We start from the raw sequence: 27,470 nt of genomic DNA, 5'->3' as shown, positions 1-27,470 counted from the left end.
TTCCATACCCTTGAAAGTGTAGCATTTAACAAGCTAACAAAAATATGCTAGTTTTGATTTGGAGCATAAAGGTAACAAGTGTAAAGAAACAGTTGTCATGAATAGCCATATACAGCACCCATTTCCTACTTACAGGGTCCAGCAGCAGATGTCTCCCTCTACTATTTTGCATACCGGAAGGCAGGGTTGGGGCTCTTTTCACATATGGGTCAATTATAGGAGAACACCCAAAGAGGCCATGTACTGTACTAAAATTAATGATTAAAATGAGTTAAATTTGAGGAGGAAGTAATCCCATCTTTTCCACCCTTGGTCCAAGGAGGCATAGACAAGATAAAAACATTAAGGGGGATAGATTCCTACTGTAATAACTATAATAAAATAAAGGTCAAAGGTATAAATAGAAAGTTTTCTTTGATAATGTTCATATAGCAAAGTTGCTTGTAAGCTAACATTTACACTGTAAATGAAAGGGAGAGAACCTAGGGAGAGAACCAAACAGGTTATGTTGGAAATATGTGCCTTATTCATGTATGTACACAATCGCCGAATTTAATGCGAGTGAGCAGACTGTTCATATGCAGCGATTGCACTGCGCATGTGTCAAGGTACTTTTGTGATTGTTCTTGCACTGTATTTTATCATAGAGTGATTGACCAGAAGGGACTGTTTGGTGGTGGTAACCCATAGGGAGTGGCAGCAAAAATGCAGGCATCTCATGGCCATTTTTGGGTCATGTATCTGCTGTTAGAGAATGTAGAGAAACGTGGTGCCAGTATTGCTACTGCCACGGCCAGTCTGAGTGACCAAAGGGAAACCCTAGCAGTCGATGTTCCTCATTCTTGCGTATTGTCTGTGCATGTGTATGAATGAGTTTGCAATGTCTCTGGTGGGTGTCTATTGCCTTCTCTGGGCAGCAGCTTCACTTGCTTAAATTAGCAGTTCCAAAGCCTAAAAAAAGTAAATCGCAATTATGAATGCAATTGCGTACAAACATGAATTAGACCCAATGTGTGTACAGGGTTGATGCACAGTTTCTGTACAAACCAGTGGATCCCTTACAACTACAAATAACCCAGTTACTTAACCAGTGGCATGGTTTTATTTAAGATAAAGCAGCTACATCCATACTACTGCTATTTACACTGGTATATGGAGCAGAGCTTGAGCAATGGCCAATGAGTATACAGTATGTAGGTACCAGGTAGCAGTGCAGGATGTTGGAACAGCATCTAATAGAGCAGGTAGTCATGAGTCTCACTGGAGCTAAGTGGAAGACTGCTGTCTCCCACTGTGGCATACTCACACAGTCTCAACATGGCTCCACGGGTGGTCTTCAGTATGCCGACTGACGGGATCCCGGCGCACAGTATACCGGCGCTGGGATCCCGACAGCCGGCATACCGACAGCCGGCATACCGACACTTATTCTCCCTCGTGGGGGTCCACGACCCCCCTGGAGGGAGAATAAAATAGTGTGGCGCGCGTAGCGCGCCACCGTGCCAGTAGCGTGGCGAGCGCAGCGAGCCCACAAGGGGCTCATTTGCGCTCGCCACACTGTCGGTAAGCCGGCGGTCGGGCTCCCGGCGCCGGTATGCTGGTCGCTGGGAGCCCGACCGCTGGCATATCGTAGTGAACCCGGCTCCACACATGCTCAGCAGTAGTCTCAGAAGTCATCTTGTTAGAGGGAATGAAGTTTCCCTGGAGGAGCAGTAATATGAAGTCCGCATAGTAGCGCACTCCACTTTCAACACAGCCCCCTCACTACAAGTTTCTCTATATTACATAAACATTTACATAAAAGTTTCTCATAGCAACCTGAAAGGAAACAGAGGTAGACACATAAGAAAACTTCAACATTTCCGTGACTTTGAGCCATTAATCTTGATAGACACATCAGCAAGAGTTCCCTTACAACAGCATGGACCGCTACAATAGTATCCTGACTCTCGAACTCAGGACTGCTGTCACTCTAATGATTATTTATGTCTTCCTCACTCATGACCTTTAAATCTTGCACAGTCCCGTTGTCTATCTAACCACTCACACTAATCTGATTTTGACTTGACTTCTGGATGTCTTGAAGCTCACTGAAAGCAATTTTTGCAAGTTCTTTGTCATATGTTTTAGGTGGCTTAATAATATTTGACCTTGCAGAACACCTTTTCTGTGGCTAAGCTTCCACACTGGAAGCCCCTACTTCAGATACATCCAGCTATGCCTGCTGCCCCTGGACTGCAGCGCCGTCCAAAAGCTGCAGAGGGTAGTTGGCCAGGACATGTGAACATACATGTGAAGTTGTATGTAACATATATCCTGGCATCCTTCCGCGGAAATCAGCAGCCGCCGCAGCATGACACACACTGCTCAGCCTGTCAATCGTCATATAGCCCGCCCCTGGACTCCCATTGGCTGGTTTCACAGGAGTCGGGAGCAGGCTAAGAACGATTGACAGGATGAGCAGTGTGCGGCATGGTGCGGTGGCTGCTGACTCTGGCCTGGCCAGTTCACATCTACAGCTTTTGGACGGCGCTGCAGCCCAAGGGCAGCAGCAGCCACTGGATAAATCTACAGCTGCTGGCAAGTCCAGTGACACATACTGTATTAGATCTGCACAGTATATGAAATTCCGGCTTTTCTGTGATATGCACTGTTTCTTTGAATATGACATAGTAGATTTGAGAACGTTTTTAACTCTTGTATTCTATAATCAGTAACCTTAGCTTTCATGGCAGTAGCTAAGCATGATGCATTTCACTGATTTTGAATCCAGCTTGCATCTTTTGGCAATGAGGCAGTACATCTAATAGTACACTTGATTTTCTCTTTGACCACCCTTCAGTAGATGTTATGTCCTTTAGGAAAACTGGAGAGCAGATTTAAGATAAACTGCTGTGGACACGGCATTTGCCCAAAACTGTTTATCTAGGACTTCATGCTTCTGGATACATACTGCTTTCTCTATCACTATCTGAGTCACTTTACCACTCACACCAATATGCTCAGGATTATAGGCAATGGTCAATTGATGCTCCAGTCCATATTTTCTTCAGAAGAATTCTACTGCTCTGGTTAGGTATTTCTCCACCATTGGGGGTAATTCTGAGTTGATCGCAGCAGGAACTTTGTTAGCAGTTTGGCAAAACCATGTGCACTGCAGGGGAGGCAGATATAACATGTGCAGAGAGAGTTAGATTTGGGTGGGTTATTTTGTTTCTGTGCAGGGTAAATCCTGGCTGCTTTATTTTTACACTGCAATTTAGATTGCAGATTGAACACACCACACCCAAATCTAACTCTCTCTGCACATGTTATATCTGCCTCCCCTGCAGTGCACATGGTTTTGCCCAACTGCTAACAAAGGTGGTCATTCCGAGTTGTTCGCTCGCTAGCTGCTTTTAGCAGCATTACACACGCTAGGCCGCCGCCCTCTGGGAGTGTATCTTAGCTTAGCAGAATAGCGAACGAAAGATTAGCAGAACTGCTACTAAATAATTCCTTGCAGTTTCTGAGTAGCTCCAGACCTACTCCTAGATTGCGATCACCTCAGTCCGTTTAGTTTGACGTCATAAACACAACCTGCGTTCGGCCAGCCAGTCCCCCATTTCTCCAGCCACTCCTGCGTTTTTACCTGGCACGCCTGCGTTGTGAGCAAACTCCCTGAAAACGCAGAGTTGCCGCCCAGAAACACCCACTTCCTGTCAATCACACTACGAACACTCGAGCATTGAAAAAACGTTGCTCGAGCTTGTGTAAATCTCCTAATTTTGTGTTAAATTACTAAGCGCATGCACGCTGCGTACCAGGGCCCTCATTCCGAGTTGTTCGCTCGCAAGGCGATTTTAGCAGTATTGCACACGCTAAGCCGCCGCCTACTGGGAGTGAATCTTAGCTTCTTAAAATTGCGAACGAAAGATTCGCAATATTGCGCTAAGACATCTCTGTGCAGTTTCTGAGTAGCTCGAGACTTACTCTGCCAGTGCGATCAGTTCAGTGCTTGTCGTTCCTGGTTTGACATCACAAACACACCCAGCGTTCGCCCAGACACTCCTCCGTTTCTCCGGCCACTCCTGCGTTTTTTCCGGAAACGGTAGCGTTTTTTCCCACACGCCCATAAAACGCCGTGTTTCCGCCCAGTAACACCCTTTACCTGTCAATCACATTACGATCGCCGGAGCGAAGAAAAAGCCGTGAGTAAAAATACTATCTTCATTGCAAAATTACTTGGCGCAGTCGCAGTGCGGACATTACGCATGCGCACTAAGCGGAAAATCACTGCGATGCGATGAAATTTACCGAGCGAACGACTCGGAATGAGGGCCCATGTGCATGCACATTTTCCACCTAATCACTGCATTGCAAAAAACGGCAACGAGATAACAACTCAGAATGACCCCCAAAGCTCCTGCTGCGATCAACTCAGAATTACCCCCATTGTCTGATCTCAGGGTCATATATCTGTGACTGGTTTGATTTTCTACAAGTCTTTTGTAATAATCAATCTTCTTTGCTACTTCAGATTTCTCTCTAATGAAGTACACATGTATCATTCTTGTGAATTCTTCTACATTATGAATGTCACAAAGTATCTGTATCCACTTACTGACTTGACTTCCATTGTCATATCGAAGGTGACAAACTCTTCTGTGACAAAGTTCCGGGGACTGTGACTCAGCTGTCCTCATTGTGTAAGAATGCAGTGTTTCAATCATTTTCTGTCAATGCCATGGTTAAATTCAAATGTATTATAGTAAAGATTCCATTACTGAAAAAGTGAAACAGTTTGATTTATTTATTCAGATTTTGAGATATTACCTCAAATTCCAGTTTTATATTAATGATTTTAAATATAAGCTAATTTTTTAAAAGGAGATGATGCAAACATATTTTTCCAGGCTGTATTTGAGAATGGAGTCACCATATTTTTGGTAAAAGAATCACATTGCAACTAGACTTAATACGCCATATGACACAAGATACTTGGGTCAAGTGAGCTGCCAAGTCCTGTGCCTCTCTACTATTGCTGGTATGTATTTTGTATCTTTTTACCCCAAAATGCATCTTAATCATAATGTGATGCAACTAGGATGTATCAGGAGAATGGCCTGATTAATTTGACATGCAGCAATTGAATATCTGTGTGCGACTGAATCTGTACATGTACAGTAGTGCAATGCAACTTGGTATGGAAAAAAGCCATGGCCGCTGCATCACAGCAATTTGCATACAGATTCAGACTCAGTGGCACACAGATAAAAGTGTCGCATATCAAATAAATCAGATCAGTCTCCTAGTGGCATTGCATTGCAACTACTGTAAGATGGATTTTTCAGGTAAACAGATGTGAAAAACACGTCCGGTGTACCAGGATCTGGTACAGTGTGAGGGGCTGTTTGATGCAACAACATCAATAATGTATGAGGACACATCTGTAGGTTGTTCTATTGATCGGGAAGAATAGCTAACGAGGAAGTGGCACCATTTATACAGCTGATTTCAGTCAATGGCTGAACAGGTGGAAATTAACCATGTTCTGAGTCATTTTTTTTTAAAATAATCCTGAACAAGAGTTTTATATTGTTGTCAATAAAATTCAAAATTTTTCTGGTGAGTTCCAGAGGCTCAGTAGAAGCTACATTTCATGAATGTACTACTTGATTAGTCTTGATTTTATTTTGAATGTACCCATTTGTAGTTGATATTTTGATTTGCACTTCTTTTATGTATCTGAATCTATGTTTGAATTTTCTGTCACAAATATTCACAAGTATTGATCCACGGTGATACATTGCACATTGTGTAATTTTGTCCCTAAATATTTTGTAAAACATAGTGGGAAATATAAGTAGTTGTAGTTGCATTAGTAGGTAGCAAACATATTGTAATCAGTACACTTTACTATCCTCATTACCCACTTGGGGATTCCTTTACTTTTTCAACAATATTGCCCAGGTTACACAAATTGTCATACTTTTACCAAATTAATATAGATGTATTCCCAGGATGTCCCCATCTTGCAATAAAATTGTGACAATGTACAGTTATATCTGGAAGCCAAGGGTATCAATTTTGTCTACATACACACAGTAACATGTCTCATGATTGGTGATTCCAATACCAACTTTGAAAGTAGGCTGATTTATCAAGAATAACGTACATAAGATAGCACTTTTTTATTTGGGTTTTATTGTGGGCTAATGGTTTATGATGATTTTTTCACATTACTGGTGGCAGTTGTATGATGAATAGAGTATATCACTATAAAAGGTGATTCCGTTACCGCTGAAATAGCCCAGAATAATAGTAGTTTGAACTTCTGAAAGAAATGTTTGATTGACGCACTCATCCCTTATTCCCTGTGAACAGGGTTTGAAGAGTTTTACAGGGAACCCTAGATGTGGGTTAAGCAAATTGTCTAAGGCTCAGATACAAAACAATCCTGCCTGTTTTTTGCTTTTTACCTTGGCATATTCTTTAATCAACATACAGTTAAAATAATATTAGTTGTGTTAATGTATTCAGTAGGAGTGCATAACAAGAAACAACTAAGTTAGCATTAAGAAATAGATCTTGAATCCAGGGTTGGGGAGGGACAAGAGTTACTGTAGTTACATTATTTATTATTTGTACTTGTCCCACATGGTTACCAAGGTTACATGATTGGAGTTCTTTGTAGATAATAAGTAAATCATAAGTATGAAATTTAGTATGGCCATCAGCAGTTGGAGTCATTACACAACAGGAAAAACAGAAATATTTACTAAAAACTCACTTGGAATTCACAGTACAAAGAATTGTAATCTTCAGGGACCCCAACAGCAGGAAGCCAAGAGCTATGATGTAGGTTTAACACATTGGCATCAGGTAAGATCAGTAGAGCACAACCTCAGTTACCAGTCACCAGGGCAGGTCGGGCTGGACTTACACTGGGTATTTTGGGTAGGTCATATAATATTTCAAGGGGCCACCTATGCCAGGTCTATGTAGCCCCATCAGTCACATGCAAAATGAATATAAGCATCATAGTACATCATTGCAGTGGCTATGGAGCTTAATCACAGTAACTTTTGCTGGCCACCATATTGTATAATTCAGACGCCCTGACCTGCTGCAGTTTGGTGGGAGTTTAAAAATTCAATGTAATCATGGAGGGGCTGGGTTATTAACTTAATGTTATGTTAATGATTTAATGGGTGAGAACTATTTACTGGTGAGGTCTATGTAATATAATAATAGCATCTTGGCAGTGATCATTAATTAAACATAGTGTTTCTTTTATTAATGTTGGGGAGGTTTGAGAAAAAAATATTCATAAACTGTGTATTTTATTATTTTAAAGTAGGGACTGTTTGGAGACTAGATTTCTTTATTAAATGTGAATAGTATTATTTTAATGTGGTAATTGCAGGGTGAGAGGACATATTGAATATGGATGGTACTGAGTTAATGTTGGGCTGGTTAGTAGAAGAGAGGCCTAGAAGACACATTGCTATGTTTGCAGATTCATGCACCTATACTTTTTCTAAACAGAGCTCCAATATTCCTGTATCAAGGCCAGTTGCAACAGAGCTTAAAGACTCAAGTTACTGCATCACTTACTGAAAAGTGCAAAAACTGTAATGAGAGAGTGGAACCATCTGCCAATTGTTCTGGAGGGGCCTATCAGTGCTCTAGGCTTCTGAAAATATTAACTACTGTACAAGAGCTACTTAGGTGTAAAGGTATCTAGCCTGCTACACAAACAATTCAAATATATACTATATCAGCCAGCACTGCAATTGCAGTATTATAATCAGAACATACTGTACTGTACAGTATATGCAATAATTAAATATAAATTGATAACCAATAATAGTGCAAATAAACTATACTTTACCTTAAATATATATGTGCAAATGTATCATAAGAATGATGTAATATGTTATTGAGGTCTGTTCACCTAAGTTCATTATGATGTACAGAACTGGATCTTGACACTCTCCTGCAACTAAGATTTGAGTGTTGCCACAATACATTAAAGTCCATTAATAATAAGTAGAAGGGAAAGTCCACGTATGGTGTGGCCAACTTCTAGAATCTGAAATACAATAAAGGACAAGGGCATCTTCTAGTGCAATACTGTGCAGGTAGCACCAATGTGTGTTTAATGAGCTACAAGTAAACCCATACCATGTTGAAAGTATAATCCTGCTTATCTCAAATCTTGTAATGATCCACACAAAGTCACCAATAATGTGGGTTTACATAAATTTTATGGGAATCCAAATAACCTAAAATACATATAAAGTAGACATACATAGTGTAATCCAATTTATGAGTTAGGAACACAGGATATACATGATTGCTTGTACATCATAGCAAAGAAAAAACAGCTTATCTGAAATCAGTCAATCAGATCTACCCAACGCATTTTGTGAGGATGGAGCTGTGTCCCATCTCTCAGACCTCCTTAGGGGTTTACCCCGTCTTGTATACATGTATTGCATGGAATGGAATAACTGCAGGAAAGTGGCTGTGCAATTCTATCCAATTAAAATTCTAATGCCGCAGGAGGCGTCTGTAGGAGATAGACACCTCCTGGCACCAGCCAGCCTGTGTAAGCTGAGGCTTACTCACGTTGGCTGTCAGATCGAGGTCTAGGAAGTCTGCATCTGAAAACGCAGACCTTGGACGCATCATGCCTTCAAAATGCGGATGATGCCCCCCATTTCGAAGAATGGTGCTGGGTGCCGCCCCAAATGCCACAGCAGATGCCAGGAAACTGTCAACGACATAGCAAAACCTGTACAAACATCGTATTTATACGTAAACTATCAGGTTTGTGTACAAATATGAACCAGACCCAAAGTACTTCATGCAAAACTTACATGCTTCTACTTCTATACTCAAACAACCTACTCAGCCCCAAACCAATGCTGTGTGAATGGATCATACTGTACTGTACTTTAAGCACATGCAAGTATTTTTGCCATTGCAGTCTGGTTAAACTAATATGCAATCTGAGGCACCTAATTTTATGTTTAATATCTACTTTTCTGTAAACTTGTTAGCAGATCCCTCATCTCTTTGCCTGTTTATAAATGTGTTGTTTTATTAGTGTGTTGGTTCCTATTTATGAAGTGAGGTGGAATATGCTGCTGCTACATAAAAAATAATACTAACAGCGGGTATTATACAAAATCAGAACTTGTATGTTTTCAAAGGTTTGCAGTTAATTATAGTATAAAAAATAATACAATACTTCTTTCATAGCCTAAAACATACATAGAGATTACAGATCAAGTTCAAGTGTATTTGTTGCGAATCTATTTGAAACAGCTTAGTATAGAATTAATTGTATTAAACGTGGGCTAAGCCAATATGAATCCAAATTGTAACAATTATCATATAAAGAGCAGAAGTTATTACAATGAACAATGCAAAAACAGCGAAGCATTGTGTAGCACATGCTGTATGTGCTATTTTATCATACTGTATATTTATTACTGAATTAACTGTTTTTATGTCAAGATTTTGCTTTAGTTGCAAACTGTTTTCTGGAAGATTAACCACCTTTCACAGCATAAATTCTGCTCAAACTATAAAAATGCATCATCTAAATATAGTAAAGCACTTCTTTCTTTTCCTCACTCCATTATATTTGATTCTGTCCCGAGAGTAACTGTTACTTTTAAATAGCTTTTATACTGTAGCTTGTCACATGCCTAAGATACCCTGTAACATCATAGAATCTGATGGCTCCACGGACATGTTTTTGCCAATAATAGTAATATACTTACCAGGGCCATAACTAGCACTGTGCGAGCAGTGCCTGGCACACAGCGCACATGCACTGTGGGCGCAGAACTAGTGGCAGCACCCAAATAGCCATGCCACACTATTGTCCAACTGTCTGCTGCATGGTAGCTGCAGCACCCAGCTCTTTCTCACATTAGTAGTCAGGCAGTGCTGCACCTTACCATGCTTCATTATGGACTGCCCCTCCCAACGCATTTTGTGTGTCTGCAGCGTAAGCGTTTGGGCCGGAGGAGTGAAGTGGTGGAAGTTACTGCTCTGTCAAATGTGAGTATAAGCTAACACATACAGACAGACACACGCATACGTGTAAAGGGGGCTCTACCTGGAATGTGTGATAGGGACTTTGCCTGCTGTAATGTGAAAAAGGGTATCTACCTGCTGTAATGTGTAAAAGGGGGCTCTACCTGCTGGAATGTGTAAAAGGGGGCTCTATCTGGTGTAATGTGTAAAAGGTGGCTCTACCCACTGAAATGTGTAAAAGGGGCTCTACCTGGAGTGAGATTCAGTCTCTAGGTCGACAGTAACTAGGTCGACACTATCTAGGTCGACCACTATTGGTCAACAGTAACTAGGTCAACAGGTTCTCTAGGTCGACAGGGTCTCTAGGTCGACATGTTCTAGGTCGACAGGTCAAAAGGTCTACATGAGTTTTTCATGATTTTTTCTTTTTTTTTAACCTTTTCATACTTAATGATCCATGTGGACTGAATCTGTGCTGAGCAAAGCGAGGCACCTTGCCCGAAGCCCAAGGGGACACGGTGCACTAATTGGGGTTCCCGGTCACGCTACGAAAAAACAACACCAAAAAAACATAAAAAACTCATGTCGACCTTTTGATCTGTTGACCTAGACCATGTCGACCTAAAGACCCCAGTGACCTAGAGACCCTGTCGACCTACAGTAGTTACTGTTGACAAATAGTGGTTGACCTAGACACTGTCAACCTAGTTACTATCTACCTTTTATACCACACCCACCTGGAGTAAGGTGTAAAAGGGGACTCTACCTGACATAATGTATAAAAGGGGGCTTTACCTGGTTTAATGTGTAAAAGGGGGCTCTACCTGGAGTAATGTGTAAAAGGGAGCCCTGCTAGGGCTAATGTGTAAATGGGGGCTTTACCTGGAATAATGTGTGACAGGGGCTTTTGCATTTACCTATACTCTTTACATCTCTTGGTGTCCCTCTCTGCTATGTCTCAGCATACATTGCCATGCCTATTATCTCTCTTCCGCAGCTATCTCCCCTTGGGACTGATTCTGGGTAGCTCACTTCTCTCTCATAGTTGAAAAAGCCAAGTTTTTGCATGCACAGAAGCAACCATACACACTTTGCTATTCTAAGTCAAATACAACTTGGCCAAATCTGTCTTTTTCTTAAAATAGAGCATTTTAAAGTGTTAACTGTGGAATGTTGTGGGCATGTATCAAAAGCTCTAAGTGATTAAGAGTTGTGCATAAGGAAAAGGGAATCCTTTTTCTGATGGATCTCTTGCACCTGGTGGCTGCAGCAAGTGTAGATACTAATTATGCTGGTTGTGGCAGATTGCTTACACTTACAGATGCACGAACCCCACATTAGTTCAACAGATACTAACATTGGCATAAAAATAGGCTTCTGAGGCTGCCTACAACTAAAGCCAATTTACATTTGACTCAGAATCAGCCCCCTTGTCTTTTATGGTTGTGGTACATATATGTACATAGAATCCAACAGTCCTGATTTATGGGGCCTCAAAGGATGGCACTTACTGAATTGGATGTTAATTCATTAAATAATGCCAAATATTGATATGGCTTGGGTACATATTTAGTAAATGTATCTTTCAGAGTTGTAATTGGGTTGTGGCTAATATTCATATTTTCTGCATGGCACACGATTGGATAATAAGAATGTCATGTTCCAATCCACTCTCTGGTTTATTTTGACACTTGATGTCCCAGCCTTGTATCTTTAATAGATACCACTACACCTTTATATGCTCTGCGTTATCTGGCTTTTTGTTTGTGTCTCCTCCTTATTATCTTTCCATCAACACTGATCTTGCTCTCTTTCTTTCTTTCTTTCTTTCTTTCTTTCTTTCTTTCTTTCTTTCTTTCTTTCTTTCTTTCTTTCTTTCTTTCTTTCTCTCTCCCCCATATTTTCTATGCTGATAGTTTAGCATAGTTTCTATTTAGCCTATGAAGGGACAGGGAGACTGACAGTTACACCACTCTAGGTAAAATAGCCTATCAGAGAGCTTTAAGTACTTTTGGGACATGTCAATTACACTGGTGTCTTTGTACAAGATCCCTTCGCCAGTTTAGGCTGTATCTTCTTTGATTTATCTACAGTATCTCGACAGTGCACAGGGTCATGCCAGTGTGGTGACATGATGTTTAGCAAAATATAGCTTTATTATAAAGGTGTGAGGCTATTAAATGCTATTTAGCATAATTGAATCCATATTTCTAATGCCTTTATGGCTATAATGCCAGGTTTGGCCTTTGATTTAACCTTGCAATATGAAGGGAGAGTGTTGTAGAATATTGTTGTACAGCTTTCCAAGTGAATACGGGTCCCAATACTGTAGCATGTATTAGTAGAGGTCATTTGAGTGGATGTGTTCCACCATTATTTGGATTTCAGGAGAAAGCTACATGGGTTGGTTTTGATTCAAGCAAACATTATCTAGTCTACCTTGATTAAACTAGATTAGATAATCCTCATTATTGCAAAATATAAAAATCCTTGGCAATCAGTTCTTCCCACAGAACTGTTCTCCCCACAGAACAGTTCTCCTCCCCCGCCTCCATCCTAAGACTATTTTGCCCTTTCTATGACTTTGTCTTACTAGTAAAGCCATGATGGAAAATGTATGATTGTAGAAAGGTAGAAGGGACAGTTTGAATGGAACTAATTACGATAAAAGTTCCAATTTATTCATTTTATAACGAGTACATGGAAAGACCATTAATTAAGTGTCCTGATGCTCTCCAAAAATCTACTTACAGCTCCTGCAATGTCAATTGTGTGCAATGATGCACAATATAATAAATATAATCGTATATGGGGGGTAATTCCAAGTTGATCGCAGCAGGAAATTTTTTAGCAGTTGGGCAACACCATGTGCACTGCAGGGGAGGAAGATATAACATGTGCAGAGTAGGGATGGACATCGAAAGCAAACCATCATATGATGGCAATGTTCTACCATTGAAACTTTCGATGCAATGGTTACTAACCATCACATCAAAAGTATTCGATGGTGAAAACTATTTATATGACTAGTTCATGCGCAAAAGCCTGTATTTTCGTCTGCAATGTGGGAATTGGGATCGGGGGCAGGGCCAGACTCTGAGCAACATATTACTTTATCACTGGACATTGTGTGTATAATATACATATATAATATACACACACAATGCCCAATGATGAAGTAACATTGCCCCCTCAGTGCCAAATATACAATGCCCCCACTGTGCCAGATATACAATGCCCCCACAGTGCCAGAGATACATTGCCCCCACTGTGCCAGATATACAATGCCCCCACTGTGCCAGATATACAATGCCCCCACTGTGCCAGATATGCAATGCCCCCACTGTGCCAGATATGCAATGCCCCCACTGTGCCAGATATGCAATGCCCCCACTGTGCCAGATATACAATGCCCCCACAGTGCCAGAGATACATTGCCCCCACAGTGCCAGAGATACATTGCCCCCACTGTGCCAGATATACAATGCCCCCACTGTGCTAGATATACAATGCCCCCACTGTGCCAGATATACAATGCCCCCACTGTGCCAGATATACAATGCCCCCACTGTGCCAGATATACAATGCCCCCACTGTGCCAGATATACAATGCCCCCACTGTGCCAGATATACAATGCCCCCACTGTGCCAGATATACATTGCCCCCACAGTGCCAGATATACATTGCCCCCACAGTGCCAGATATACAATGCCCCCACTGTGTCAGATATACAATGCCCCCACTGTGTCAGATATACAATGCCCCCCTGTGGCAGATATACATTGTCCCACTGTGTGCTCATTGCCCCCCACCCCTTACCGCTGGCTGTTTCTTCTATGTGAGGGGAGGAGAGCGTAGCATAGTGTCTCTCTTGCCCCTCAATTCTCTTTGATGCCCGGTCTCACTCTCCAACGGCGGCGGGGTCTATCTGAAATGATGCGCCGGTTTGTTAGCCAATCAGAGCTCGCGGACCGGCAGCCAATCAGGAGCCGCGGCCTTATTCAGATTGACCGCGCCGCCGCCGTTGGAGAGTGAGACTGGGCATCCAAGAGAATTGAGGGGCAGGAGAGGCACTGCGCTGCGCTCTCCTCCCCTCACACAGAACGAAGCCAGCGGAATGCAGTATTGTGGACGACCCGGTGGTACGGCGTACCGGCTGGGAATTTCTTACAATAATGTGGATGGCAACTTGCTCAGTGCACGGTTTGCTTTGCTGTCTCACATGGGACCAATTCCGATGATTATGGTGTGGAGTTTGTATGTTCTTTCCATGGTTTTGTGTTTTCTCTTGGTTTTTCCCACAGTCCAAAACATACTCAAGCAAGGACTTTGTCCATAGCCCTCATAAATTATTCCCCCTGAATCTGATCAATGGTGGTGTATAGCTGGAGTGATATAAATATCAGTGAGGTCACTCTGTCTCTCTGTCTCCTCTGAATCCTCCTGAGCTCCGAGTGTCTGTGGCTTCTGCTGCTGCAGGGTAAGGTCTGGGATCTGATTGGCTCTCTGAGTCAGTGAGAGCCAATCAGAGCTTGCAGTGGGCCCTGTTGCCTAGCAGCAGCCTAGAGAGGGGAGGGAGTGAGGGGTCTGGCTGAGCAGGCTCATATCTGAAACAGACAGCCTCCAATGGACTTAGGAAGTTTCCCTGATAGACACAGCAGCAAGAGGAGGCATAGCTATTTGGAATTAGAAAAAAACAAGCCACCATCGGAAGAACATCGAATGACTATCATTTGATGGTGAAAAACATCGGGAGGGCACCATTAAATGCTAAAAACACTACCATCGAAACGAAAACATCGATGGTTCGGAAACATCGACCATCGATGTCCATCCCTAGTGCAGAGAGAGTTAGATTTGGGTGGGTTATTTTATTTCTGTGCAGGGTAAATACTGGCTGCTTTATTTTTACACTGCAAATTAGATTGCAGATTGAACTCACCCCACCCAAATCTAACTCTCTCTGCACATGTTATATCTGCCTCCCCTGCAGTGCACATGGTTTTGCCCAACTGCTAAAAAAATTCCTGCTGCAATCAACTTGGAATTACCCCCATTATTTGTTACTATCACAGTAAGGAACATTATTACATAACAGGGATGGGTACATGGAGAAGACAGGTGCAAATTTAGTTCTGGCACCAATGTTTGCAGATCAAATAGATTAATTGCAACTACAGTATACTGTAAAGATTCATGGTGTTTTGCAAATAATCACATATTTTCACTACTAATTTTCACTTCTTATTGACACATATTGTGGCAATAAGGAATGCTATTTTGGGGTAATGTATCAAAATAGACTTACCAGGACACTCGGAAAAGGGTCTATGCTAACAACAGTTAAAAAGTTATGTAATCTCTTAAGCTGTCTGAGCAACTGTGCACATGCAAATGGACTTAGAAAAGAGGAATCTGGAGGAACTGTAGCATAGACTACAATGAACAAATGCCAATTAAGATCTGTAAGATATTTCTAGGACTTTAGGAATGACATATATTGATAGTAGCAGATTGGCTTCTTTAGGTCATTGGACTAATTTTTTTAATGAGTATTACTGTATGTACAGTATTTACTGAAATTTTGGTAAATTCATTGAATAATTTGTGAATGACAAATCTCTGAATTTGGCAATGACACATCACACAAAGAGACGGAAAGGTTTCTTCACAGTAAGGACAATATGTATATGGAATTCCCTGCCTAAAAGAGTAGTGATAGCAGACTCACTACTTTTAAAAATGGGCTTGATAAATTCCTAATGGATAAGGATATACTGAGTTATGGTGGTTAAATCATGTACTATAGTAATAAAAATGCTGAATATTTTAGTTTACGGCTAAACACTCACCACAGTTAAACTTACTGTAGTCTTAACAATAGTTCAGTGTAGGAGATCACTAACAGGTTGAACATGATGGAGAAATTGTCTTTTTTTCAACCTCAGAACTAGGGCCCTCATTCCGAGTTGTTCGTGGCTAGCTGCTTATAGCAGCATTGCAAACGCTAGGCCGCCGCCCTCTGGGAGTGTATCACTGCTTAGCAGAATAGAGAACAAAAGAGTAGCAGAATTGTTACTAAATATTTACTTGCAGTTTCTGATAGAGATGAGCGGGTTCGGTTCCTCGGAATCCGAACCCGCCCGAACTTCATGTTTTTTTTCACGGGTCCGAGCGACTCGGATCTTCCCGCCTTGCTCGGTTAACCCGAGCGCGCCCGAACGTCATCATGACGCTGTCGGATTCTCGCGAGGCTCGGATTCTATCGCGAGACTCGGATTCTATATAAGGAGCCGCGCGTCGCCGCCATTTTCACTCGTGCATTGAGATTGATAGGGAGAGGACGTGTCTGGCGTCCTCTCCATTAGAATAGAGATAGATTAGATAGAGAGAGAGAGATTGTGCAGAGTCGCAGACAGAGTTAGTTTACCACAGTCAGTGACCAGTGCAGTTGCTAGTTAACTTTTATTTAATATAATATATCCGTTCACTTCTCTCTGCTATATCCGTTCTCTGCCTGAAAAAAAAAACGATACACAGCACAGTCAGTCACACAGTGTGACTCAGTCTGTGTGCACTCAGCTCAGCCCAGTGTGCTGCACAGTCATCAATGTATAAATTAAAAGCTTATAATTAATTGTGGGGGAGACTGGGGAGCACTGCAGGTTGTTAGCAGGAGCCAGGAGTACAATTATATTAATTAACAGTGCACACTTTTGCTGCAGGAGTGGTGACCAGTGCCTGACCACCAGTATAGTATTGTTGTATACTACTAATATCTCTTTAAATATCAACCAGTCTATATTAGCAGCAGACACAGTACAGTGCGGTAGTTCACGGCTGTGGCTACCTCTGTGTCGGCACACGGCAGGCAGTCCGTCCGACCAGAATTGTATTATTTATTATTATATACCTACCACCTAACCGTGGTTTTTTTTTCATTCTTTATACCGTCATAGTGTCATCCTAATTGTTACGAGTATACTACTATCTCTTTATCAACCAGTGTACAGTGCGGTAGTTCACGGCTGTGGCTACCTCTGTGTCGGCACACGGCAGGCAGTCCGTCCGACCAGAATTGTATTATTTATTATTATATACCTACCACCTAACCGTGGTTTTTTTTTCATTCTTTATACCGTCATAGTGTCATCCTAATTGTTACGAGTATACTACTATCTCTTTATCAACCAGTGTACAGTGCGGTAGTTCACGGCTGTGGCTACCTCTGTGTCGGCACACGGCAGGCAGTCCGTCCGACCAGAATTGTATTATTTATTATTATATACCTACCACCTAACCGTGGTTTTTTTTTCATTCTTTATACCGTCATAGTGTCATCCTAATTGTTACGAGTATACTACTATCTCTTTATCAACCAGTGTACAGTGCGGTAGTTCACGGCTGTGGCTACCTCTGTGTCGGCACACGGCAGGCAGTCCGTCCGACCAGAATTGTATTATTTATTATTATATACCTACCACCTAACCGTGGTTTTTTTTTCATTCTTTATACCGTCATAGTGTCATCCTAATTGTTACGAGTATACTACTATCTCTTTATCAACCAGTGTACAGTGCGGTAGTTCACGGCTGTGGCTACCTCTGTGTCGGCACACGGCAGGCAGTCCGTCCGACCAGAATTGTATTATTTATTATTATATACCTACCACCTAACCGTGGTTTTTTTTTCATTCTTTATACCGTCATAGTGTCATCCTAATTGTTACGAGTATACTACTATCTCTTTATCAACCAGTGTACAGTGCGGTAGTTCACGGCTGTGGCTACCTCTGTGTCGGCACACGGCAGGCAGTCCGTCCGACCAGAATTGTATTATTTATTATTATATACCTACCACCTAACCGTGGTTTTTTTTTTCATTCTTTATACCGTCATAGTGTCATCCTAATTGTTACGAGTATACTACTATCTCTTTATCAACCAGTGTACAGTGCGGTAGTTCACGGCTGTGGCTACCTCTGTGTCGGCACACGGCAGGCAGTCCGTCCGACCAGAATTGTATTATTTATTATTATATACCTACCACCTAACCGTGGTTTTTTTTTCATTCTTTATACCGTCATAGTGTCATCCTAATTGTTACGAGTATACTACTATCTCTTTATCAACCAGTGTACAGTGCGGTAGTTCACGGCTGTGGCTACCTCTGTGTCGGCACACGGCAGGCAGTCCGTCCGACCAGAATTGTATTATTTATTATTATATACCTACCACCTAACCGTGGTTTTTTTTTTCATTCTTTATACCGTCATAGTGTCATCCTAATTGTTACGAGTATACTACTATCTCTTTATCAACCAGTGTACAGTGCGGTAGTTCACGGCTGTGGCTACCTCTGTGTCGGCACACGGCAGGCAGTCCGTCCGACCAGAATTGTATTATTTATTATTATATACCTACCACCTAACCGTGGTTTTTTTTTCATTCTTTATACCGTCATAGTGTCATCCTAATTGTTACGAGTATACTACTATCTCTTTATCAACCAGTGTACAGTGCGGTAGTTCACGGCTGTGGCTACCTCTGTGTCGGCAGTCGGCAGGCAGTCCGTCCATCCATAATTGTATTATTATTATAATATATACCACCTAACCGTGGTTTTTTTATACCACCTAACCGTGGCAGTCCGTCCATAATTGTATACTAGTATCCAATCCATCCATCTCCATTGTTTACCTGAGGTGCGTTTTAGTTCTGCCTATAAAATATGGAGAACAAAAAAGTTGAGGTTCCAAAATTAGGGAAAGATCAAGATCCACTTCCACCTCGTGCTGAAGCTGCTGCCACTAGTCATGGCCGAGACGATGAAATGCCAGCAACGTCGTCTGCCAAGGCCGATGCCCAATGTCATAGTACAGAGCATGTCAAATCCAAAACACCAAATATCAGAAAAAAAAGGACTCCAAAACCTAAAATAAAATTGTCGGAGGAGAAGCGTAAACTTGCCAATATGCCATTTACCACACGGAGTGGCAAGGAACGGCTGAGGCCCTGGCCTATGTTCATGGCTAGTGGTTCAGCTTCACATGAGGATGGAAGCACTCAGCCTCTCGCTAGAAAACTGAAAAGACTCAAGCTGGCAAAAGCACCGCAAAGAACTGTGCGTTCTTTGAAATCCCAAATCCACAAGGAGAGTCCAATTGTGTCGTTTGCGATGCCTGACCTTCCCAACACTGGACGTGAAGAGCATGCGCCTTCCACTATTTGCATGCCCCCTGCAAGTGCTGGAAGGAGCACCCGCAGTCCAGTTCCTGATAGTCAGATTGAAGATGTCAGTGTTGAAGTACACCAGGATGAGGAGGATATGGGTGTTGCTGGCGCTGGGGAGGAAATTGACCAGGAGGATTCTGATGGTGAGGTGGTTTGTTTAAGTCAGGCACCCGGGGAGACACCTGTTGTCCGTGGGAGGAATATGGCCGTTGACATGCCAGGTGAAAATACCAAAAAAATCAGCTCTTCGGTGTGGAGGTATTTCACCACAAATGCGGACAACAGGTGTCAAGCCGTGTGTTCCCTTTGTCAAGCTGTAATAAGTAGGGGTAAGGACGTTAACCACCTCGGAACATCCTCCCTTATACGTCACCTGCAGCGCATTCATAATAAGTCAGTGACAAGTTCAAAAACTTTGGGTGACAGCGGAAGCAGTCCACTGACCAGTAAATCCCTTCCTCTTGTAACCAAGCTCACGCAAACCACCCCACCAACTCCCTCAGTGTCAATTTCCTCCTTCCCCAGGAATGCCAATAGTCCTGCAGGCCATGTCACTGGCAAGTCTGACGAGTCCTCTCCTGCCTGGGATTCCTCCGATGCATCCTTGCGTGTAACGCCTACTGCTGCTGGCGCTGCTGTTGTTGCCGCTGGGAGTCGATGGTCATCCCAGAGGGGAAGTCGTAAGCCCACTTGTACTACTTCCAGTAAGCAATTGACTGTTCAACAGTCCTTTGCGAGGAAGATGAAATATCACAGCAGTCATCCTACTGCAAAGCGGATAACTGAGGCCTTGGCATCCTGGGTGGTGAGAAACGTGGTTCCGGTATCCATCATTACTGCAGAGCCAACTAGAGACTTGTTGGAGGTACTGTGTCCCCGGTACCAAATACCATCTAGGTTCCATTTCTCTAGGCAGGCGATACCGAAAATGTACACAGACCTCAGAAAAAGAGTCACCAGTGTCCTAAAAAATGCAGCTGTACCCAATGTCCACTTAACCACGGACATGTGGACAAGTGGAGCAGGGCAGGGTCAGGACTATATGACTGTGACAGCCCACTGGGTAGATGTATGGACTCCCGCCGCAAGAACAGCAGCGGCGGCACCAGTAGCAGCATCTCGCAAACGCCAACTCTTTCCTAGGCAGGCTACGCTTTGTATCACCGCTTTCCAGAATACGCACACAGCTGAAAACCTCTTACGGCAACTGAGGAAGATCATCGCGGAATGGCTTACCCCAATTGGACTCTCCTGTGGATTTGTGGCATCGGACAACGCCAGCAATATTGTGTGTGCATTAAATCTGGGCCAATTCCAGCACGTCCCATGTTTTGCACATACCTTGAATTTGGTGGTGCAGAATTTTTTAAAAAACGACAGGGGCGTGCAAGAGATGCTGTCGGTGGCCAGAAGAATTGCGGGACACTTTCGGCGTACAGGCACCACGTACAGAAAACTGGAGCACCACCAAAAACTACTGAACCTGCCCTGCCATCATCTGAAGCAAGAAGTGGTAACGAGGTGGAATTCAACCCTCTATATGCTTCAGAGGTTGGAGGAGCAGCAAAAGGCCATTCAAGCCTATACAATTGAGCACGATATAGTAGGTGGAATGCACCTGTCTCAAGTGCAGTGGAGAATGATTTCAACGTTGTGCAAGGTTCTGATGCCCTTTGAACTTGCCACACGTGAAGTCAGTTCAGACACTGCCAGCCTGAGTCAGGTCATTCCCCTCATCAGGCTTTTGCAGAAGAAGCTGGAGGCATTGAAGGAGGAGCTAACACGGAGCGATTCCGCTAGGCATGTGGGACTTGTGGATGCAGCCCTTAATTCGCTTAACAAGGATTCACGGGTGGTCAATCTGTTGAAATCAGAGCACTACATTTTGGCCACCGTGCTCGATCCTAGATTTAAAGCCTACCTTGGATCTCTCTTTCCGGCAGACACAGGTCTGCTGGGGTTGAAAGACCTGCTGGTGACAAAATTGTCAAGTCAAGCGGAACGCGACCTGTCAACATCTCCTCCTTCACATTCTCCCGCAACTGGGGGTGCGAGGAAAAGGCTCAGAATTCCGAGCCCACCCGCTGGCGGTGATGCAGGGCAGTCTGGAGCGACTGCTGATGCTGACATCTGGTCCGGACTGAAGGACCTGACAACGATTACGGACATGTCGTCTACTGTCACTGCATATGATTCTCTCAACATTGATAGAATGGTGGAGGATTATATGAGTGACCGCATCCAAGTAGGCACGTCACACAGTCCGTACTTATACTGGCAGGAAAAAGAGGCAATTTGGAGGCCCTTGCACAAACTGGCTTTATTCTACCTAAGTTGCCCTCCCACAAGTGTGTACTCCGAAAGAGTGTTTAGTGCCGCCGCTCACCTTGTCAGCAATCGGCGTACGAGGTTACATCCAGAAAATGTGGAGAAGATGATGTTCATTAAAATGAATTATAATCAATTCCTCCGCGGAGACATTGACCAGCAGCAATTGCCTCCACAAAGTACACAGGGAGCTGAGATGGTGGATTCCAGTGGGGACGAATTGATAATCTGTGAGGAGGGGGATGTACACGGTGATATATCGGAGGGTGAAGATGAGGTGGACATCTTGCCTCTGTAGAGCCAGTTTGTGCAAGGAGAGATTAATTGCTTCTTTTTTGGGGGGGGTCCAAACCAACCCGTCATATCAGTCACAGTCGTGTGGCAGACCCTGTCACTGAAATGATGGGTTGGTTAAAGTGTGCATGTCCTGTTTTGTTTATACAACATAAGGGTGGGTGGGAGGGCCCAAGGATAATTCCATCTTGCACCTCTTTTTTCTTTTCTTTTTCTTTGCATCATGTGCTGATTGGGGTGGGTTTTTTGGAAGGGACACCCTGCGTGACACTGCAGTGCCACTCCTAGATGGGCCCGGTGTTTGTGTCGGCCACTAGGGTCGCTAATCTTACTCACACAGCTACCTCATTGCGCCTCTTTTTTTCTTTGCGTCATGTGCTGTTTGGGGAGGGTTTTTTGGAAGGGACATCCTGCGTGACACTGCAGTGCCACTCCTAGATGTGCCCGGTGTTTGTGTCGGCCACTAGGGTCGCTAATCTTACTCACACAGTCAGCTACCTCATTGCGCCTCTTTTTTTCTTTGCGTCATGTGCTGTTTGGGGAGGGTTTTTTGGAAGGGCCATCCTGCGTGACACTGCAGTGCCACTCCTAGATGGGCCCGGTGTTTGTGTCGGCCACTAGGGTCGCTAATCTTACTCACACAGCTACCTCATTGCGCCTCTTTTTTTCTTTGTGTCATGTGCTGTTTGGGGAGGGTTTTTTGGAAGGGACATCCTGCGTGACACTGCAGTGCCACTCCTAGATGGGCCCGGTGTTTGTGTCGGCCACTAGGGTCGCTTATCTTACTCACACAGCGACCTCGGTGCAAATTTTAGGACTAAAAATAATATTGTGAGGTGTGAGGTATTCAGAATAGACTGAAAATGAGTGTAAATTATGGTTTTTGAGGTTAATAATACTTTGGGATCAAAATGACCCCCAAATTCTATGATTTAAGCTGTTTTTTAGTGTTTTTTGAAAAAAACACCCGAATCCAAAACACACCCGAATCCGACAAAAAAAATTCGGTGAGGTTTTGCCAAAACGCGTTCGAACCCAAAACACGGCCGCGGAACCGAACCCAAAACCAAAACACAAAACCCGAAAAATTTCAGGCGCTCATCTCTAGTTTCTGAGTAGCTCCAGACCTACTCCTAGATTGCGATCAGCTCGGTCCGTTTAGTTCCTGGTTTGACGTCACAAACATGCCCTGCGTTCGGCCAGCCACTCCCCCATTTCTCCAGACACTCCCGTGTTTTTCCCTGACACGCCTGCGTTTTTTAGCACACTCACGGAAAATGCTCAGTTACCACCCAGAAACGCCACTTTCCTGTCAATCATTCACCGATCAGCAGTGCGACTGAAAAGCGCCGCAGGATCAACAACAAAACTGCTAAGTTTTTAGTTAAGTAACTAAGCGCATGCGCGCTGCGTACCATGCTCATGCGCATTTAGCAACTAATCGAAGCATAGCGAAAATCGGCAACGAGCGAACAACTCGGAATGACCACCTATGTTTGATTCCTCAAATTAATTTAAATAATTCACTACATTTTTCCTCAAGAAGAGTTTTTTCTTTGACTTTACTGTACACGTGCAAAGAAGCCTGTAAAGTTATGTTCTGAGAAAAATATTACAATACATACAGTATTTAAGCATACAGTATTTCTGGATATATTTTAAATTCGATATGAGCAGATTAGTTTGTTTAAAACTGAACACACCTGAATTTTGGGGCTGCTAGTCAAATCATGTTCTGTCTCAGATCTAAAAACCGAACCTTGTGTGCTTTAGAGGGCATATAAGTGCTTCCCCTATGATTTAGGTAGAGATGAGCGGGTTCGGTTCCCTGAGAACCGAACCACCCCGAACTTCACTACCCGAGCCCGGATCCGAGTCCGGATCCGAGTCCGGCTTGGGTTTTCCTGACTGACTCGGAAACCAGAACGAGACAAAACGTCATCATCCCGCTGTCAAATTCTCGCGGGGTTTGGATTCAATATTAGGAGCCGCGCGTCGCCGCCATTTTAACTCCGGCATTGGAGAGTGTAGCGAGAGGACGTGTCTCTGTCCTCAGTGTCTGCGTGGGAGGGAAAGTGGGGTGGTGATTCCAGTGCTGCCTTTTGCTGCTCAGTCCAGTGTGTCTTATGCTACATCAGTCCAGTCACAGTGGTGGTGTCCTCTGCTGCCATATGTCCAGTTTATGGAGAAGCTTAGTGGATATAATTCTCCATTTACACTAAGCTTCTCCATTTACGTATAGGTGGGTTGGAACACCCATCAGAATGAGCAGCACACCCCAGCTAGCTATAGAATAAAGACACTCAGTGCGCAGAACCCTCCAATTTATAGTATATGTCCAGTTTAGCTGTATAAGTCCAGTGCAGCGGTACTGTGTTGTCCTGCATCAGTACAGTGGTAGTGTCTTGTGCTGCATCAGTCCAGTCACAGTGGTGGTGTCCTCTTCTCCTATATGTCCAGTGCTGTTGTATACAGTAAGTCCAGTCCAGTGGTGCTGTGTTGTGCTGCATCAGTCCAGTGGTGGTGTATTGTGCTGCATCAGTCCAGTCACAGTGGTGGTGTCCTCAGCTGCCATATGTCCAGTCCTGCTGTATAAGTCCAGTCCATTGAAGTGGTGCTTTGTTGTCCTGCATTAGTCCAGTGGTGGTGTCACTGTGCTGCTGTAAAAGTCCAGTGGTACTGCTGTATATATGTCCAGTGATACTGCCGTATATGTCCAGCGGTACTGCAATATAATTCCAGTGATACTGCCGCATAAATCCAGTGATACAGCCGTATAATTCCAGTGGTACTGGCATATAATTCCAGTGGTACTGCCATATATCTCCAGTGATACTGCCATATAAATCCAGTGGAACTGGCGTATAATTCCAGTTCAGTGATACTGCCGTATAATTCCAGTGGTACTGGCATATAAATCCAGTGATATTGCCGTATAATTCCAGGGATACTGCTGTATAATTCCAGTGATACTGCTGTATAAATCCAGTGGTACTGCCATATAATTCCAGTGATACTACCGTATATGCCCAGTGGTGCTGCCGTATAAATCTAGTGGTACTGGCGTATAAATCCAGTCCAATGAAACTGCCATATAATTCCAATGGTACTGGCGTATAATTCCAGTGATACTGCTGTATAATTCCAGTGATAATGCCATATAAATCCAGTGAAACTGCCATATAATTCCAGTGATACTGCCATATAAATCCAGTGATACTGCCGTATAATTCCAGTGGTATTGGCGTATAAATCCAGTGGTACTGCCGAATAATTCCAGTGATATTGTTGTATATGTCCAGTAGTACTGCCGTATAAATCCAGTCCAGTGATACTGCCGTATATGTCCAGTGTTACTGTCATAATTCCAGTGATACTGCCGCATATGTCCAGTGGTACTGCCATATAATTCCAGTGATACTGCCATAAAATTCCAGTCATACTGGCGTATAATTCCAGTGGTACTGCTGTATAATTCCAGTGAAACTGCCATATAAATCCAGTGATAATGCCGTATAATTCCAGTGGTACTGGCGTATAAATCCAGTGATACTGCCATATAATTCCAGTGATACTGCCGTATATGTCCAGTGGTACTGCCGTATTAATCCAGTGGTACTGGCGTATAATTCCAGTTCAATGATACTGCCATATATGTCCAGTGGTACTACCTTATATGTCTAGTGATACTGCCATATATGTCTAGTGGTACTGCATATAATTCCAGTGATACTGCCGTATATGTCTAGTGGTACTGCCATATAATTCCAGAAATACTGCCGTATAATTCCAGTGATACTGCCGTAAAATTCCAGTGGTACTGGCGTAAAATTCCATTGATACTGTCGTATAATTCCAGTGATACTGCCGTATAATTCCAGTGGTACTGTCATATAAATCCAGTGATACTACTGTATATGTCCAGTCGTGCTGCCGTATAAATCTGGTGGTACTGGCATATAAATCCAGTCCAGTGATACTGCCGTATAGTTCCAGTGACACTGCCATATAAATCCAGTAATACTGCCATATAATTTCAGTGGTAGTGGTGTATAAATCCAATGATACTGCCGTATAATTCCAGTGATACTGCCGTATATGTCCAGTGGTACTACCGTATACATCCAGTGGTACTGGCGTAATAATCCAGTCCAGTGATACTGCCGTATATGTTCAGTGGTACTGACATATAATTCCAGTGATACTGCCATAAAATTCCAGTGATACTGCCGTAAATGTACAGTGGTACTGCTGTATAAATCCAGTGGTACTGGCGTATAAATCCAGTTCAGTGATACTGCCGTATATGTCCAGTGGTACTGCCATATAAATCCAGTGATACTTCCGTATATATACAGTAGTATTGCCATATAAATCCAGTGATACTGCCGTATATGTCCAGTGGTACTGCCATATAATTCCAGTGATACTGCCGTATATGTCCAGCGGTACTGCCATAAAGTTCCAGTAATATTGCCGTATAACTCCAGTGATAATGCCGTAAAATTCCAGAGGTACTGGCATATAATTCCAGTGGTACTGGCATATAAATCCACTGATACTGCCATATAAATCCAGTCCAGTGGTACTGCCGTATATGTCCAGTGGTGCTGCCATATAAAACCAGTGGTACTGCCGTATAATTCCAGTGATAATGCCGTATATGTCCAGTTGGTACTGCCTTATAAATCCACTCCAGTGATACTGCCGTATATGTCCAGTGATACTGTCGTATAAATCCAGTGGTACTGGAGTATAAATCCAGTCCAGTGGTACTGCCGTATAAGTCCAGTCCAGTGGTGCTGCCATATAAGTTCAGTGGTACTATCATGTGCTGTATACTTTTTACTCCAAATAAAGGGGTCATTAATATTTAATCCAAATATTTTTTACAGGGTTTGCCCTGTGTGGTGTAGAGGTATGCTCTCCCTTGCTACATTTTGTTATATAACTCCAGAAAAATAATGGAGAACAAAAATGTGGAGGATAAAATAGGGAAAGATCAAGAACCACTTCCTCCTACTGCTGCTGCTGCTGCTGCTGCTGTTGTTGCTGCTGGGAGTCGATCGTCATCCCAGAGGGGAAGTCAGAAGACCACTTGTACTACTTCAACTAAGCAAATGACTGTCCAACAGTCTTTTGCAGGTAAGATGAAATATGACAGCAGTCATCCTGTTGCAAAGTGTATAACTGAGGCCTTGACAGCTATGTTGGTGTTAGACGTGCATCCGGTATTTGCCATTAGTGCAGTGGGACTGCAGTGCCAACCCTAGATGGGCCAGGTGTTTGTGCCGCATACTTGTGTCCCTTAGCTTAGTCATACAGCTACCTCATTGCACCTCTTTTACTTCTTTGTATGATGTACTGTTTGGGGCCTAGTTTTTTTTAAGTGCCATCCTGTCTGACACTGCAGTGCCACTCCTAGATGGGCCAGGTGTTTGTGCCACACACTTGTGTTGCTTAGCTTAGTCATACAGCCACCTCAGTGCAACCTTTTGGCATAAAAACAATATTGTGAGGTGTGAGGTGTTCAGAATAGACTGGAAATGAGGGCAATTAATGTTATTGAGGTTATT

The sequence above is a fragment of the Pseudophryne corroboree genome, chromosome 4, assembly GCF_028390025.1.
Source record: "Pseudophryne corroboree isolate aPseCor3 chromosome 4, aPseCor3.hap2, whole genome shotgun sequence".
Lineage (NCBI taxonomy): Eukaryota > Metazoa > Chordata > Amphibia > Anura > Myobatrachidae > Pseudophryne > Pseudophryne corroboree.
This window is presented reverse-complemented; position numbering follows the sequence as displayed.